Source organism: Ochlerotatus camptorhynchus, unplaced genomic scaffold (assembly GCF_037179485.1).
Source record: "Ochlerotatus camptorhynchus isolate MF236.1 unplaced genomic scaffold, CSIRO-AGI_Acam_v1.1 ptg000401l, whole genome shotgun sequence".
Taxonomy (NCBI): Eukaryota; Metazoa; Arthropoda; class Insecta; order Diptera; family Culicidae; genus Ochlerotatus; species Ochlerotatus camptorhynchus.
Genome location: NW_027040887.1, coordinates 1,124,980 through 1,140,544, shown reverse-complemented (window position 1 = coordinate 1,140,544; position 15,565 = coordinate 1,124,980).

Genomic DNA, 15,565 nt, shown 5'->3' with positions numbered 1-15,565 from the left:
GCGCACCTGCAAGTCTCGATCTGAGTATGGACCGTGAAGCTATAAAAATTGCAAATTGGAACGCTTGCTCACTGACGAACAAGCATAGAGAGCTACTCGATTTCCTCAACACCAAGGAGGTCGACATTGCTATCATCACCGAGACGCATTTGAAGCCCAAACTGAACGTATTCCTTCCCGATTTCCGGCTCGTCAGACTTGATCGCACCTGCTCTGGAGGTGGAGGAGTGGCCATCGCTGCAAGACGGAACATCAGTTGCCGGCTGCTACCAAACTTCCAGCTGAAACAATTGAAGCCATCGGAGTGGAGGCGAGCACATCACTTGGCCCAATCACCATCATCGCGGCCTACTGCCCCAAGCAAACCAACATCAGGGACGGGTCGTCAGTGGCCCTCCGGAAAGACATCATCAAACTCACCCGGAGGAGCGGGAACTTTATCATCGCTGGTGATCTGAACGCAAAACACCAAGCTTGGGGCAACGGTCGGAGCAATAGAAACGGCATCATCCTCAATGAAGACCTTCAAGAGAGCCACTATACCATCTTGGCCCCGGACTCTCCCACCCGGTTGAGTCGGTCTGGGGTCCATGCGACCATCGACATCTTCGTCAGCAACATGGGACACAACATCTCGCAACCTGTGGCATTCCAGGAGCTGAGCTCGGACCACTACCCGGTGGTGGCCGAAGTTGGATTCTCGGTAAACCGATTCGAAGCTTCCCGGCGCAACTACTATCGAGTCAACTGGGCGCAATATCAACACTGCGTCGACACAACCATCGACTACGATGTCCAACCGGAGACGGTGGAAGATGTTGACCGGTGTCTACAAACCATCGAGGAGGCGATTTCCCGGGCCAGGGAACAACACGTGCCAGTATCTAGACAGGTGAGTAACACTCTGAACCCTGACAGCCCTACCAAAGATCTCATTAGACTCCATAACACCATTCGTAAGCAGTACCAGTGTACTGGCCTGCCCAACTTGAAGACCAATTGTAATCGATTAACAAAAATCATTCAGGCCAGGATAGGATGGTGAATCCTAGAAAAAACGATTTTGCTAGTAAGATCCGCTCTCTCCCAGATTGTGCTAGGCCCTTCTGGAGACTTATAAAAATTCTCAAAAACAAGCCTAGGCCCATTCCACCACTGACCCCACTGGATCGTCCCGGCGACCCAGTGGTTCATCTGATAACTCCTGAAGAGAAGGCTGCCGCGATAGGTCAACACTTCATCAGCTCCCATAATCTCGGACAAAACATCGTCAGCCCTCATGAATCTGAGGTTGTCAAATGCAACCAATATTCTTCAGATTCCTAACATTTTTCCAGAGGAATCCAAGATTACAGCTGACGAACTGTTGGCCTATATCAAATCATCTAAAAACATGAAGGCCCCAGGTTTCGACAATATCCTGAATCTGGAACTCAAACACTTGAGTTCCAGATTCTACAGCCATCTGGCAATGATTTTTAATCAGTGCCTCAGACTTGGATACTTCCCCTCGTGTTGGAAGTCAGCTAAAGTCATACCCTTCCGGAAACCTGGGAAGGATCCGTCCTCTCCTTCAAGTTATCGACCAATCAGCCTTCTCTCAGGGTTATCTGAGAGCTCTGACTGCCAAACTTCAGAGATACCTGAATATTTCAACAGCTGGAAGATCCGTATCAACGCGGCAAAGACCCAGGTCATCATCTTTCCACACTCAAAATCTCCCATAATTGTTCCGTCTGAAAATAATAAGATCTGCCTGAACGGCACAGTCAGTGGTGGAATGGTCCAAAGAGGCCATGTACCTCGGGCTAACACTAGACAGCAAGCTTCTTTTCAGGGAGCACGTTGACAAAACGAACCAAGTGCAACATCTTGATAAGATCGTTGTATCCACTTATGAACAGGAAGTCAACCCTGTCCCTGAAAAATAAGCTTGCTGTCTACAAACAAATCATCTTTCCTGTAATCGAGTACAGTATGTCAATCTAAGAGAGTTGCGCAAAATGCCATCACCTTAAACTCCAAAGGATCCAGAACAAGATCCTTAGGATGGTTCTAAACAGTCCCACGCGAACTAGAAATTCTGAGATCCACCTCCTGGCTGGAATTCAAACATTAGAAGAACGGAGAGTTTTCATCCTGGAAAGGTTCAGAGACACCTGTCTGAGATAAAGTCACCAGGTCATACGTGATCCTAGCACGTTAGGTTAAGTTATGTTTGTAGTAAGGTAGGTTATCACTTTTTTTTTTAATTTAAACAAAACACACCCCTTAAGAGGTATGCTGTAAACTATTTGCAAAACAAAAATATTAAATTAGGATAGCAAATTAAACAAAGATGAAGATTCGGGTAGGCTAATGAATTAAAATGTAGAATCAATGTCCAATCATAAACAAACAGAAATAAACATAATTTTAGTAGTAGTAAAGGTGGTCATTCTCTAAAACAGGCCTGATAGGACTAGGAACTGTTACTAATAATAATTGAAATTCAAAAGAACTAAAGTTCAAAAGACGCATCGGTGTCACTTGGTAAGTAATACATGTAAACCACACAAATACAAGAAACAAAGGTAATTTAAAGTCAAAAAGTCGCAAAACGCATATACGTGTACCAACGATTGTATCGAACGGATCATTTATACAAAAATTAAACTAATCAAAATACGCATTCTCCTTTTCCGTGACAAGCCGAAACCCAGCAGCCTTTCTCAAGGCTCACAATGCGATAATCCTGCAAGTCAAGCATTTCGTAACCCCCCATTCATACCTTTGGTATTCCCCTTCAAGAGGGAATTGGCCGTACAGCTGGGATCCTCCGAGCCAAGGATTGACCACACCATTTTCAGTGTCCGTAAGCGGAAAATGATGAAAAGGTAGAATGTTTAGATTCACTCCAAGACTGAGAAAGTCATTCAACCTAAGAGTCTAAAGTTTATTTTATAAGCAAAGATCATCAGAATATTTTTTTTGAAATCCCAAAGCTTCCACAAACCATCCAGAACATACACAAACCCCTACTTTTTGTTTTACTGATGAAGCTAAATGAACAATGCACATCCTCACTCGTAGAAAGGGGCATTCTTGTGCACCCATAGCACCCAGCCAATCAGTCATGAGGGTAGCACGGTAGGCACGTTGAAATTCTTGCACGCACTTCTGCACTCGAGGCGTTCAATTGCCGTCACCGACCGACGACGAATACTTTCCCTGGATCTCGGTTGTGCTCTCGGAAATCAGTCCCGAAAACCCGTTCCCAGGAAGTCATCAGCAGCGCTCGTGAGCACGCATAACCCACCTCGGATGCTGCGCCGTCGACTGCCAAAGTGCGCGCGCACCAATGCGTGATGTCGACATCACTCTGCGGACATACAATTGCACACTGCACTCGGGATGCACTTGGATGATGTGTAATTGGCAGCAGAGCAATTATCGGTGCAATTGGATGCGAGTAATTATGCTAATAAGCCGTTGCAAAGTGTACGCGCTTCGTGCATGCAGCAGCTAGCAGGTCGATTTTGTGTTTGCCCGTTGATGTCTCCTCAGCATTCACCCAACTGTGCAACGCAGTGCTCACATTCCGTCAGGTTGACCGAGGTGGTATCGTCGTTCGTGTTGTTGTTATTATCGTTATTATTGCTATCGACGACAATGTTGGAGCTGTACGCGGAGCTCATTTCAGACTCCCGGGTCAATAAAGTACGCTTTTTTACAAGCTGAACCTGTCAATAAAACTCACCAGCAAAATACCTCCTCACTTTATGGCTTTGGCATATGTTGCAGAAACACACCTGAAAATGATTGGATTCCATAAAAATCAGCGCGCGGATCAGCTCGGGCAGTTCAAAATCAAGCTTGACACGAGCTTCGAGTGCGGATTTGAATAATCCTCTAAATAGTCATTTCCACACATGGTCGGTTTGGTTGGATGCACTGCTGCACTGGTCGTCGGTTTTGGTGCGAAATTTTATCGCCCTTCATTTCACAACTCCCACCATAAAGCTGCGGACGAACGGTCGCTCGGTCGGTCTGTCAGTCAGGGGTTGGTGTGGCACAATGCAGCATAACAAGATGTTGGTAGATGAATTACGGCTAATAAAGTTCGCTGTGGATAGGGAAAGGGAGAGAGTGGGAGAGTGGGAGAGACACTGGGAAGGATGATGAGCGAGCAAAACAAACAATCTGATTTTAATAAGATCGGTTAGGCTGCTCCGAAACAACTTTATGATCTTGGGTCTTCGAGGGGCACCATGTTTGCCAGGGGAGTCGTAAAAGTCGATCATAAATGGGCCCGTGAGCAGCGAAACCATAATTGTCTTGTGAAATTCCAATCCCGGGCCATTAGCCAGTGCTGATGGGTGGTAAATTGAGTTCAGCGGTGTTTCGAATACTTGGAATTTCTGGCTGTGGATTGGAGACTTTGTGATACAATTTTAATCGCTGCTGGTGCGTTTGGCTTCTTAAGCTTAGTGGACATCAACTTGGATTTTGTAGAAAGTAATTAATTCGTCAAAGAGCTTGGTGTTGATTTCAGTAAAATTGTATGTTTAATAACTTCAACAAGATCTGAATACTTCACATAAAAACGGGCTAGGTGCAGAATTTTATTAGTAAACCTTAAAACGGGGTATCTTTGATAATGCGGGTAACTTTGATAGTATAATATAATGGATAAATTTACTCTCTGCGCTTTTTCTGAATTAGAAACTTTGGTTCCATATTGTAGCTTAGAGTATTTCCATTGATATTGAACGTAGTTTTTTTATAGTAAATGTTACACATTTTACAAACATATAAAAACACAATTTTCGTGTTTTTCACCTGTTTGAAAAAAAAACTCTCAAACCATAACTGATGAAATGTATTTCCGATATTGCCATCACAAATGCAATGTTGTTTTCTTATTGCGTATAATATACTCACAAATCCATGAAGAAAGAGCTGTCACACGGCATGTTTTTGAGTAAAAACGCAATTGCATCCTGCTCCAGGTTCCTCCGGGGGCATACTGGATGTTCCGAGAGCTGCCAATGTGGTCACTGATCCATTTTAAGTTTAATGAATGCCTATTCCATTCAGAGCCCAACACTCCAAAGTTGACCAAAAATTTGCCTATCCTAGTTATTTTGAGTAACCCTGCACATAACGGCGCCGGTGGTGTAGTGGTAAGCGTGATTACCTCTCACCCCAGCAGGCCTAGGTTCAATCCCAGTCGGCGCCGCCGGGATGTTCTGAGGCATAACATCTCTGATCACGCCTTCCTTCGGATGGGAAGTAAAGCCGTTGGTCCCCGGTTCATGAGTTGATGGGTCGATAGGTAGGGTCCAGGTGTGGTAGCTGCCTTCCTGGCACGTCGGTAGCATTGGTGCTCAGCACGGAAAACAAGATCGACAGAAAAAACAAACCAAAGGAAAAAAAAAAATTATTCAATTAGGGAGTCGAGTTTCGAATGCCTTTGGATACGGTTGTGTCTTAAGTTTCTTCTCTGTTTTGTGTGTGCATTAGCTTTCATAGTTTTCGGCTGCATGTGCCGGATTAGCGCTGGCACTCTGCCTCCCGGACGGTTATACGTGTGTGAGTGGTGGTTTTCTCGCTTTCCGAGAAGTTTTAGAATCGAGAAAGAAAACATGATTCATCATGTTTACAAGTAACAGAAGATTTGACGCTATCTGCGTTGTTTGATTTTTTCTCCCGGTCCTGAAAATTTGTGGCATCGCGAGCGATAATTTTAATTTTAGTTTATTTACGCGGTGATGAATTTGGTTCACTCGCAACTATTTTTGAAAAAAAAAAATTAAATGTTTTCGAACGAAAGTGCTTCTGAACGTGTTTCGTAGTTGGGTGTGGTGAAATTCGTGCATTCCCGGTTGATTTTGGAAATCCGTATCACAAAATTGCCCACCGATTCCCTTTTTTTGCCGTTCGACGACGACGGGTGTGCTTTCGCGAGAGTGACGTTTATTTGATCTGTTTCTTTGCACGGGTGTGTTTTTTTTTGTAACTAGCGTAAGTGTGCCTGCGATTTGCATTGAGTGTCGGAGATTGTAAGTAATCTGAAGGATGCCTCGCTGGATACGCCCAGGACTGGACGGGCAGTAGCTGGTGGCCGTGAACGGTTCCTGAGGAAAGCACTAGATGCAACCCTCCTCCCAGATGACCATGGTAAAACAGGACGTATTGGTATTGGAAGGTAATTGCTATTAGATATTTTGCAAACAGTGACAGATAGCGGACATGAAGAACCAGTGGAGGTGCCGGGCAAAGGTGTTTATTCTAGACAAATTGTAAGTTACAAATTCGCTGTTGTCGTTGTCGTAGGCGCCGTCGTAGTCGCTGTCGTAGTCGCTGTCGTAATCGCCGTCGTAGTCGTAGGCAGTACCGTTAGTATATTTAAAATTAACCACCAACCGCTGAAAATATGAATTATAGCGTATTTCTGTTGTTCATTACATGCCAAGTGAAATTCGAGAACGTAATTTCATTTGAATAGCTTGTTCAACCAGGCCTTAAACAATCGTCACGTCGGTCATAGCTTATTATGATTACCTGAACCATGCGTAAAGAGAAAATCGAAACATTTAACGTCGTGTGAAAATGGATCTTAATGAAGGCCTCTTTCATAGCTTTTAGTTTAAGGATTTCAAAGATCGTTGGTTGCAGTGGCTTGCTTACTGAGCAGAAAAACGCGGTCCCAGATCCTTTCATATTAAAAATGTATGGTTAGATCACTTGTTTATCGTGTTTTTCGTAAAACTTTTCGTTGTCGTCGGTGCCGGGTCTGAATAGTCATAAAAACTTGAGCAACGCTATAATGTGATATGAGGGGCTCGGTGGCCTTAGAGCAACCGGTTTTGCTTACTGAGCAGAACATCATGAGTCTAATCTCAAGCCCATCCACATTCAAGATTCGTCAATCGTTTTATTTGTGTATTATCAATCAAATGCAGCAAATATACGGGAAATTTTATAAGCAAAAACTTTGCCGAAGACACTTTAACCTCATTTTTAATCGTTAAAAAGTTATTCGTGATTTACTGTTGAAAGAAAAGTTCAGAATTTCAATACTTGCAGTATGTCCACCAGCAAATCAAACTATCATTGAAATTGATAAATGCAAATCACCTACTTTGTTACAAATCACTTGATAAAATTTCTAGATAAACATTTCAAAACGTCCTATCTGCATTGATATATTCTCTTCATCGACTTTCTGTTTCGTTAATAACTAAGCTGCAAAACATTTCCCTGTTGTATTTGACGTTCTGGACGCCAGATGTGGTAAAATTAGCGGAAAATCTGTTTGCATCGCAGTGGCTATCAAAAGAGAAAGTCGAATAAGAGAATCGATCAAAGTAGTTAGGACCATTTGAAATGTTCATCGAGATTTGTTTCGAAGTTTCTAGAATTCAATAGGAGGATATATGAGCGGAGAGGGATCACAAAATTTATTAGTTTCAATTTGGTTGCCGTAGCTTGATGGCGTTGGAGTCGATTGACGTTCGCATCACGTCGAGAAACATGGCCTTGAAGCGCGGCCAGTTCTCGGGTTTTCCATAGAAGGTAGGAATGGGAGCATTTAGTGGTTGCTGCTGCACGATAATACGGGGAACTTCATCAAGCTGGGTTGTTCGGATGGTATTTGCAGCGGTAGGAGCGGTCATCGATTGTATAAGCGATTCGATCAGAACACGCTCCGTTGTATTGAGCTTCGAAAATGATGTAGCTTTCATCCTGATCGACGAGCGCTACGACTTAACGATGAAAGTCGCAGTATTCTTGATAGTGGCTTTCCAAATTTCGTTCATATACTCTCAGGGGGTCCACGGCTTTGAGGATGCGAGTAACTTTTGCTTTTGCCTGCTCACGTTATTACTCTCGATGGTACCTTATATCGAGAAACAAAGCTTACTGTACACCTAGGACACTGACGTACTGCGTTTACAAGTGTAATTTATGTTGAGTTGAGTTGTTTGTCTCGGTATCACTGTTTGGTATTATATTTTATCTAGTGGAATACGGGGCCAATCTTTAAATCCATAGGCTAACATTATAGCCCTTTCCCGGAAATGAATTTGTAATACAATTTCAAATAATTCATACGAGTTATTAATCGAAATTTTGTGTAACAGCCAAGTGAACAGATACACTTTCGTTGGTGTAGGTAATGCAAAACACTACCCAAGACTTACTGCACATTAGGGCGGTTCAAAATATGGATTTTTCTGCAACAAAGCTTAGTCGATTCTATTTTTTTTTCCGTGTTGGGTATTTTGATCACTGCGACCAGATCAAGTGTGGTATATTTTCCGGTTTAATATTGCTTTATCAGCATGCCGTATCACCATTTTGTGAAGCGACCGACATAGAGTGACCGAAAGCATTTTCCCATTTCGAATGAATTGCACTACTTGGCTAGGAACTGAATTCCAAATATCAAGGGGGTTCTGTCAGCCCCCTATCCAGAAAAATACGCCTCTTATTGAAGACTGCTGTACAAATATACATACATACATACAACATAGCAGATGTTCAGAGTCTCCTTTTTCTATTCCACATAATAGACACATGTCCTCTTGAAGTTTTCCTATTAGCTTCAAGTGATATTTACATGGACAGTGTCCTATACTGAGATCTTTTTTTGATAATTCAAAAATGTTGTTAGTCATTGAAATTCTCGGATTAATAAACCGTTTCGACTGCCTAGCAATGAAATTGTTGTTCCAATTGGTCTCCAGTTTCATTTTTCCCCATTTCTTGAACTTCATTCTAAGAGAGCAAGCGGAAACTCCGCAGAATGGTTCTGGTCCTATAAATTGTTGAGATGATCCAAGCCTAGCTAGTGTGTCGGCTTTCTCATTCCCTTGAATTCCGCAGTAACCAGGAACCCAAAATAGGTTCACTTGGTTTTGGCAGGCCAATTTTTAGAGATGTGATATTTTTTCTTCATCAAATCTTCATTTTGTATCACAAGAGAAGCAATATTGAACATTTTTAGGATGCTCATATGTCCTCTAAGATCACCTTCATGGAAGTGCTGTGACCGTCGGATCCTTAATGCACTCCTTTCGGCTTCTAATTGAATAATGTTATATATAGCATGAGCATGAGCATGAGCATGATTGACCGCCCACGGTTGCTACTCTGTTATTGCCAGACCAGCTGTAATTACACAGAGAACCAATAGACGATGCTTGGGACTAGCAATCATCATCAATGTGTAAAAACTGGTGATCTCAAACTAGGCAATACCAGCGCCGGCCGCGCCCGAACACAGGTCAAGAAAGGGAAGGGGTAGGAATGTGTTGACGTGACACTCGCTTTGATGGAAGCCGAGAACACCTCTGCACTTCCACGAGGAATCACTGGGATATTGGGTAATAGGGTTGGGTTTGCAGCAGGGTTCGTTTTGGAAAACGATAAGCTGAATTGATGTCCTAACAATCATATAACGCGAAGGAGCTTGGGATTGAACCCACGGTCTTCTGCTCAGTAAGCAAAAACGTTTGCCACTAGGCAGACGAGCTCCTTTTTAATCATCGAGTTGCTGTTACTAGTATGGAGTCATGTCAACAAATAAAACGATTGACGAATCTTGAATGTGGATGGGCTTGAGATTAGACTCATGATGTTCTGCTCAGTAAGCAAAACCGGTTGTGCTAAGGCCACCGAGCCCCTCATATCACATTATAGCGTTGCTCAAGTTTTTATGACTATTCAGACCCGGCACCGACGACAACGAAAAGTTTTACGAAAAACACGATAAACAAGTGATCTAACCATACATTTTTAATATGAAAGGATCTGGGACCGTGGTTTTCTGCTCAGTAAGCAAGCCACTGCAACCGACGACCTTTGAAATCCTTAAACTAAAAGCTATGAAAGAGGCCTTTTCAGCGTTCAGAACCTTTATTTTTGATGACGGTTTGAGCCGGTCGGTGTTGCTATGCGGAAACACAATGGTTTGCGTTTTGGCCGCGTTCACACATATCTTCCAGTCGGTGAGATATATGGTGAAGGCATCCAATCCGTTTTGAAGCTTCGATTCGAGAGGGTGCATTACTCGTCCCTTGTAGCTGATTGTCGAATCTTCAGCAAACAGCGAAGGTGTTCCACCTTGCGGAAGTGTCGGTATGTCCGATGTGTACAATATGGGTCCCAGGATGCTTCCTTGAGGGACACCAGCGGGTACATCATACGGTTCCGAGAGAGCACTGCCTACGCATACTTGAGACGTCCTGCCGTCGAGGTAGTCTGAGATGATCTTCAACAGGTAGCAGACGAAACGAAATTACAGAAGCTTGTGCACCAAGCCATCGTGCCACACGTTATCGAATGCCTTTTCGATGTCCAGTATCGCCATGACCGTTGTCTTCAAGACCGACTTCGCCTGATTGATGAGGTTTGAGACCCGCTTGAGTTGGACCACCGTCGAGTGACCCCGTCGGAATCCAAATTGCTCGTCCAGCAGGATGTCGTTCGCCTCGGTGTGCTCGAGGAGACTGGTGTAAATGAGTTTTTCGAACAACTTGCTAAGCGAGGAAAGCAAACTGATCAGACGGTAGCTTGACGGGTTGGTAGGATCCTTTCCCGGCTTCGGTATCGGTACCACCTTGGACCGTTTCCAGGTAGCTGGGAAGTGTCCAAGCTCCAGACAGCGATTGAAGACGTTCACCAGAAGAGTATGCGCTTTCGGTCCCAAATTCTTCTGGACAATGTTGAAGAGTCCGTTGAAACCCGGTGCCTTCATGTTCTTCGTCGACTTGATGGTGTTCAACAGCTCATCAAGTGTGATTTTCCGGTCCGCCGGAAGCTCGCTAGGCTCATTAGCTAGCTGGTAGACGCTCTCAAGCACCGGACCCACCATCGCACAGTGGGGTATTTATTAATTCTAGCTGGCCAAAAATATTAAACCACTCTATCTTGTCACATACATCTTATTATTCAAGGATAATAAAATTGTTTGGTCAAAAAAGGGTGGAGTCATGTTTTGGAGGGGGGGAGGGTCATGTTATAATGATGTTTTTTTAAACTTGTAAGTCGTTAAGTATTCTGCGGATTTAGTTACCGTCAAAGGATGAAATGTTGGGAACAAATAATACTTTAAACAAAAAATATAAAAATACACTTACACCTGCGGTCAATAAAAAAGCACGAAAGGCTGAACTTTGTTTACAAACTTGCCGAATTTGACATGCTGTAACTTTGTTCTGTTATGATCAATTGACCTGACATTTTGACACGGAACCACCAATATGCTGAATTTTCCGTGAACAAAAGATTAAACTTTATGAAACTCCTGGAGAAATTGGCGATATGGTTATAAATGTTTAAAATAATTGTGTTTTTGATATTCGAAATATGTCAAAATCCTTATATTAAATTATTTTTCGTACACGCAAAATTCACCATACTTTGGTTCTGCATAACAATATTAGCTTAATTGAATATAACAAAACAAAATTATACAAAAGTTGGCTAATTTACATGAAAATCCGCCTATGATGCTATTTTTTTGGCTGCAGGTGTAAAAATTTATAAGAAAATAAAATATTGAAGATTTTTTTGACGTTTTACAATCAGTAATTGTAAAAAAAGTTCAGCTAAAAAAGAACAAGATATTTATATTAAGATTTAAGATTTAAGGTGAAAGTCGATGGAATCCACAAATGGCCACTATTTTATTTATTTTGGCTTGCCACTTAGAATTTTTGGCGGCACAGATCTCAGAAGCTAAAAGAATTTCGTGTGCCAAATTATAATCACTCTTTTGCTGAACTGCATTACAATTTCATGCACGGAAACTTTGTGGTTTCTGAGATTCGAGGCGCCAAAAATTCGAAGTGGTAAGGCAAAATAAACAAAATATCGGCCATTTTTGGATTCCATCAACTTCCACCTTAAGAAAGTAATTATATTACCGCTAGTATTACACAGCACAACATATTTAACAATTGCAAAGCAACAAGTAAAAAAAAACAAATGAAATTAAACGAAAAAAAAACCTCATTCCGAATTTGAGAAGACATTTTCTTGTTCATTAGAAACGTCTGTTTCATATGTTTATTTCATCTCTAATTTTTTCCAGCCTATCTTCGCTTTCTTGCATGAAGTCCTCTGAGAGTAACATTTGCAATGTTTCAGTCGTCGAAACCCTTGACTTTTTTCGCGGGATTTTTATTAATCCTTAAAGAATATTTATTTACTTTCACGTATGATAATAATTACGTTGTTTACCTGTGATTTGAGGATCAGAACTAAGCAGCAGTCTATTCAGTACATCCATGTTGTATAGCTTCTCCTGACAACTGCCCTATTGGTAGCAGTGCATATTCTATAACTGTGGATTAAAATTTTATGTATGTCTCCGCTGTTACTTGAGTAAATGTTTCAAACTTTTCCGTATCAATTTTAAAACCACTAGCTAGTGTCTCCAATGTAACTTTAAGACGATAGGTCAAATTAAAATCAAACCTGTTATTTGAGCAGCGGTTTCCGGATCAGCAAAGAATCTTAGACTAGTGTTGCCATCCGAATTTCCAAAGCCTGGTTTTGTAAAATCCACAAGGAGACCCAATTTTTTTCTGAAGTTTTCTTGAATGTGTTCTTTTCTTTCTTTAACGATTTGCTTTTCATTGCCAGTTAACCGCTGTCTGCGAGCAGCATGAAACTACGGATGCAGCCAACCGCACTGACTAAGTTTAGGTACTCCACGGTGCTAAAAATCGGTTGAGTGTGGTGGCTAGTGGTAGTGAACCGATTCGCCGTGGTCACTCACTACTATGCACGAACTGCACGGAGAAGGAGAGAGTTTCTCGCCGAAGAATGTGGGAAGTAGAATTATGCGATAGAAATGTAAATATAGGAAATTAATTAGTCTAGAAGGTACACCGTCGCGAGTAGTCGACCGGGGGCGAACCCCGTACGCAAAAAATATATGTTTTAGTTTTAATTAAAGTAATAAATTAGTGTATATTAATAAAATTCGATGTAGTGTTTAGCTCGGTGTTTTAGTGGCAATAAATGTATGGTAAAAAGGTAAATGAATCATTAAATAATGACGATGTTCCTTAATGAGTGAAAAAAAACTCTTTAAAATAGATCTGGTTGCTCCTTAAATGATTGATCAAAATACGTTAAAAATCTTAAAATGCTCAGTAAATATTTAAAGTACGCTCCCTAAAATAGAGAAAACTGTACATTAAGCATTTGAAAATGCTCCTTAGTATGCACCGCTTTGCTCAATTTTGAAGTGTAATTGTACCATATATCATCGGAAATGCTGCTGTATAAATGTTAAAAAGTACCATGAAATCAGCTGAAATGTACAGTAAAAATGCACAAATGCTCACAATGATTTACTGAACATTTCAGCTGATTTAATGGTACTTATTAACCTTTCTACAGCAGCTTTTCCGATGATATATGGTACAATTACACTTCAAGATTGAGCAAAGCGGTGCATACTAAGGAGCATTTTCAAATGCTTAATGTACAGTTTTCTCTATTTTAGGGAGCGTACTTTAAATATTTACTGAGCATTTTAAGATTTTTAACGTATTTTGATCAATCATTTAAGGAGCAACCCGATCTACTTTAAGGAGATTGTTTTTACTTATTAAGGATAATTTCATCTGTTTTATTGAGCAAAAGTAAGGCTGCCATAAATGTATTTTGTGTGGACATTGGTGTGTTTGGTGCTTGCGAAAGAAGGTCTACGGATGACGGAAGGCAACAGGATCAAGTAAGGAGGATAAAGGGAACGTTCACCTGGCAAGTGGAAGTCATCATCAATCGGTCGGGACGGTCCCCGACAACCGCCATTTTTTGATCGGCAACTTGTAAGAAAGATGTAAAATTGTCTCGAAAGTACGAATCCTGGCCTGAAAAATGGAAAATCCGAACGAGGCCTTCAAGAATCTGTGTTGATTTCTTTTGAAAGATTATTGTATTGCTTTGAATTTGCGCCACATATATAACATTTTATCGTTAATGTCATTTCAGCTGCAGCATTACACACATTCCCACCAACCAAAGTGAGCATAAAGTATGTCTAATAGTGAATTACTTGCCATTTCACTATATCTTATATCTGATGCCTTCTATAATTACCTCAGATGATTCCTTGATAAACCTTATGCGGATTGGGCGACAGTAGCGAAGTGAAGATGGATTTGGGTTTTGCCAAACTATGTTTGCATTGGATCCACAAACTATTCTCAACTGTGGAACACACTCGTATCAAAATCCATATACACACGCACCTGATGGAATTAAGAAACAAGAAAAATATACTTGAAAGGCAACCCCTCCCCCCTTCCCCCTCCCAAAACAAGGCCTTGACTGCCTAGGTTGCCGCCTTGACCGCCATATGATAAATGAAAATATCAATAACTGCATTTGTATACTTTTTTTGATAAATTCACCTATATGGACACGCCATCTTCATTTTCCAATGTCTCGAAAGATCGCAAATAATTGCAGCTGATTTTTTGCTATAATCTTCTATACACATGTACATATAATGCCTCATATACGGCTTTACAAGATATTACAGGATAAGTCAACTTTTTATCACGATACATTTATTTTATAGTTTAAATAGCACTTGAAGACAAGATTTTCATAAACTGTTTCTACGAAGTCAGAACTAAGTGAAATCAGCTGATGTCATGTGGAATACATATTTCAATACCTGCTTGATCACTATCCATTTTTGCAAACTAATGTGATTATCCCAACAATAAGTAGAGACACGAAAACAATGGCAATGCGCAACGATTTTTTCTAACAAACCAACACGATTCAACAATAGGAAAGTTTGACCTGATGCCACAACGCGGTCAATTTAGAAAAAGAAATAATGAGTACAGGGCAATGTTACCCTCTCTCCGAAGTATAAAATGCATGCATTCAGAATCTGTTTTGGCTTATCTTGAGAAATCGACTTTTGGCCGTGCATCGGGCTGACAATATCTCGACCCAGATTATGCGAAGCCATAAAATGTTGAGAAATGGAGTTCGCCTTTTCGACGGCTGTTATGTGAACCTCATTATCAACTCTAAGAGGCGGCATGTTTTTAAGCACTTTTGTTAAACGCCAGAAGGGCCTAGAGTAATTTGGTAAACTACTAAGGTCTTTTGCAAACTGCCTGTTTCTAAGTTTTTCCACCCTAATGGCAATAATTTTGTTTAATTTGTTATATAAAACTTTCCTACTAACGTTTTGCGTTCTTTGGAACTGCCTCCTAACACACTTCCTAAGAGATATTATACGCTTGGTCTCATCATCAAGGTTGGTAAACTTACATGTCACCGGGGTTGTCGGGATGAACCATTGTTCGGCTTCGCCTATGACATCGGAGAGCGCTTGCAGCATGCTGTCGATTTCTTCCGTCGTCGTTAAACAGGATTTTCGACCACTCGATCTTCCATAAACCGCTGGAGTTGAAGCCAGTTCGCTCGATGATAGTTTCGCCTACGATGCTGCTGACGTTGGTTGATGGTTTGATTCATTTCGAAAACCACCGGTAGGTGGTCGGATGACAGATCGGTAATGGCGCGGGGC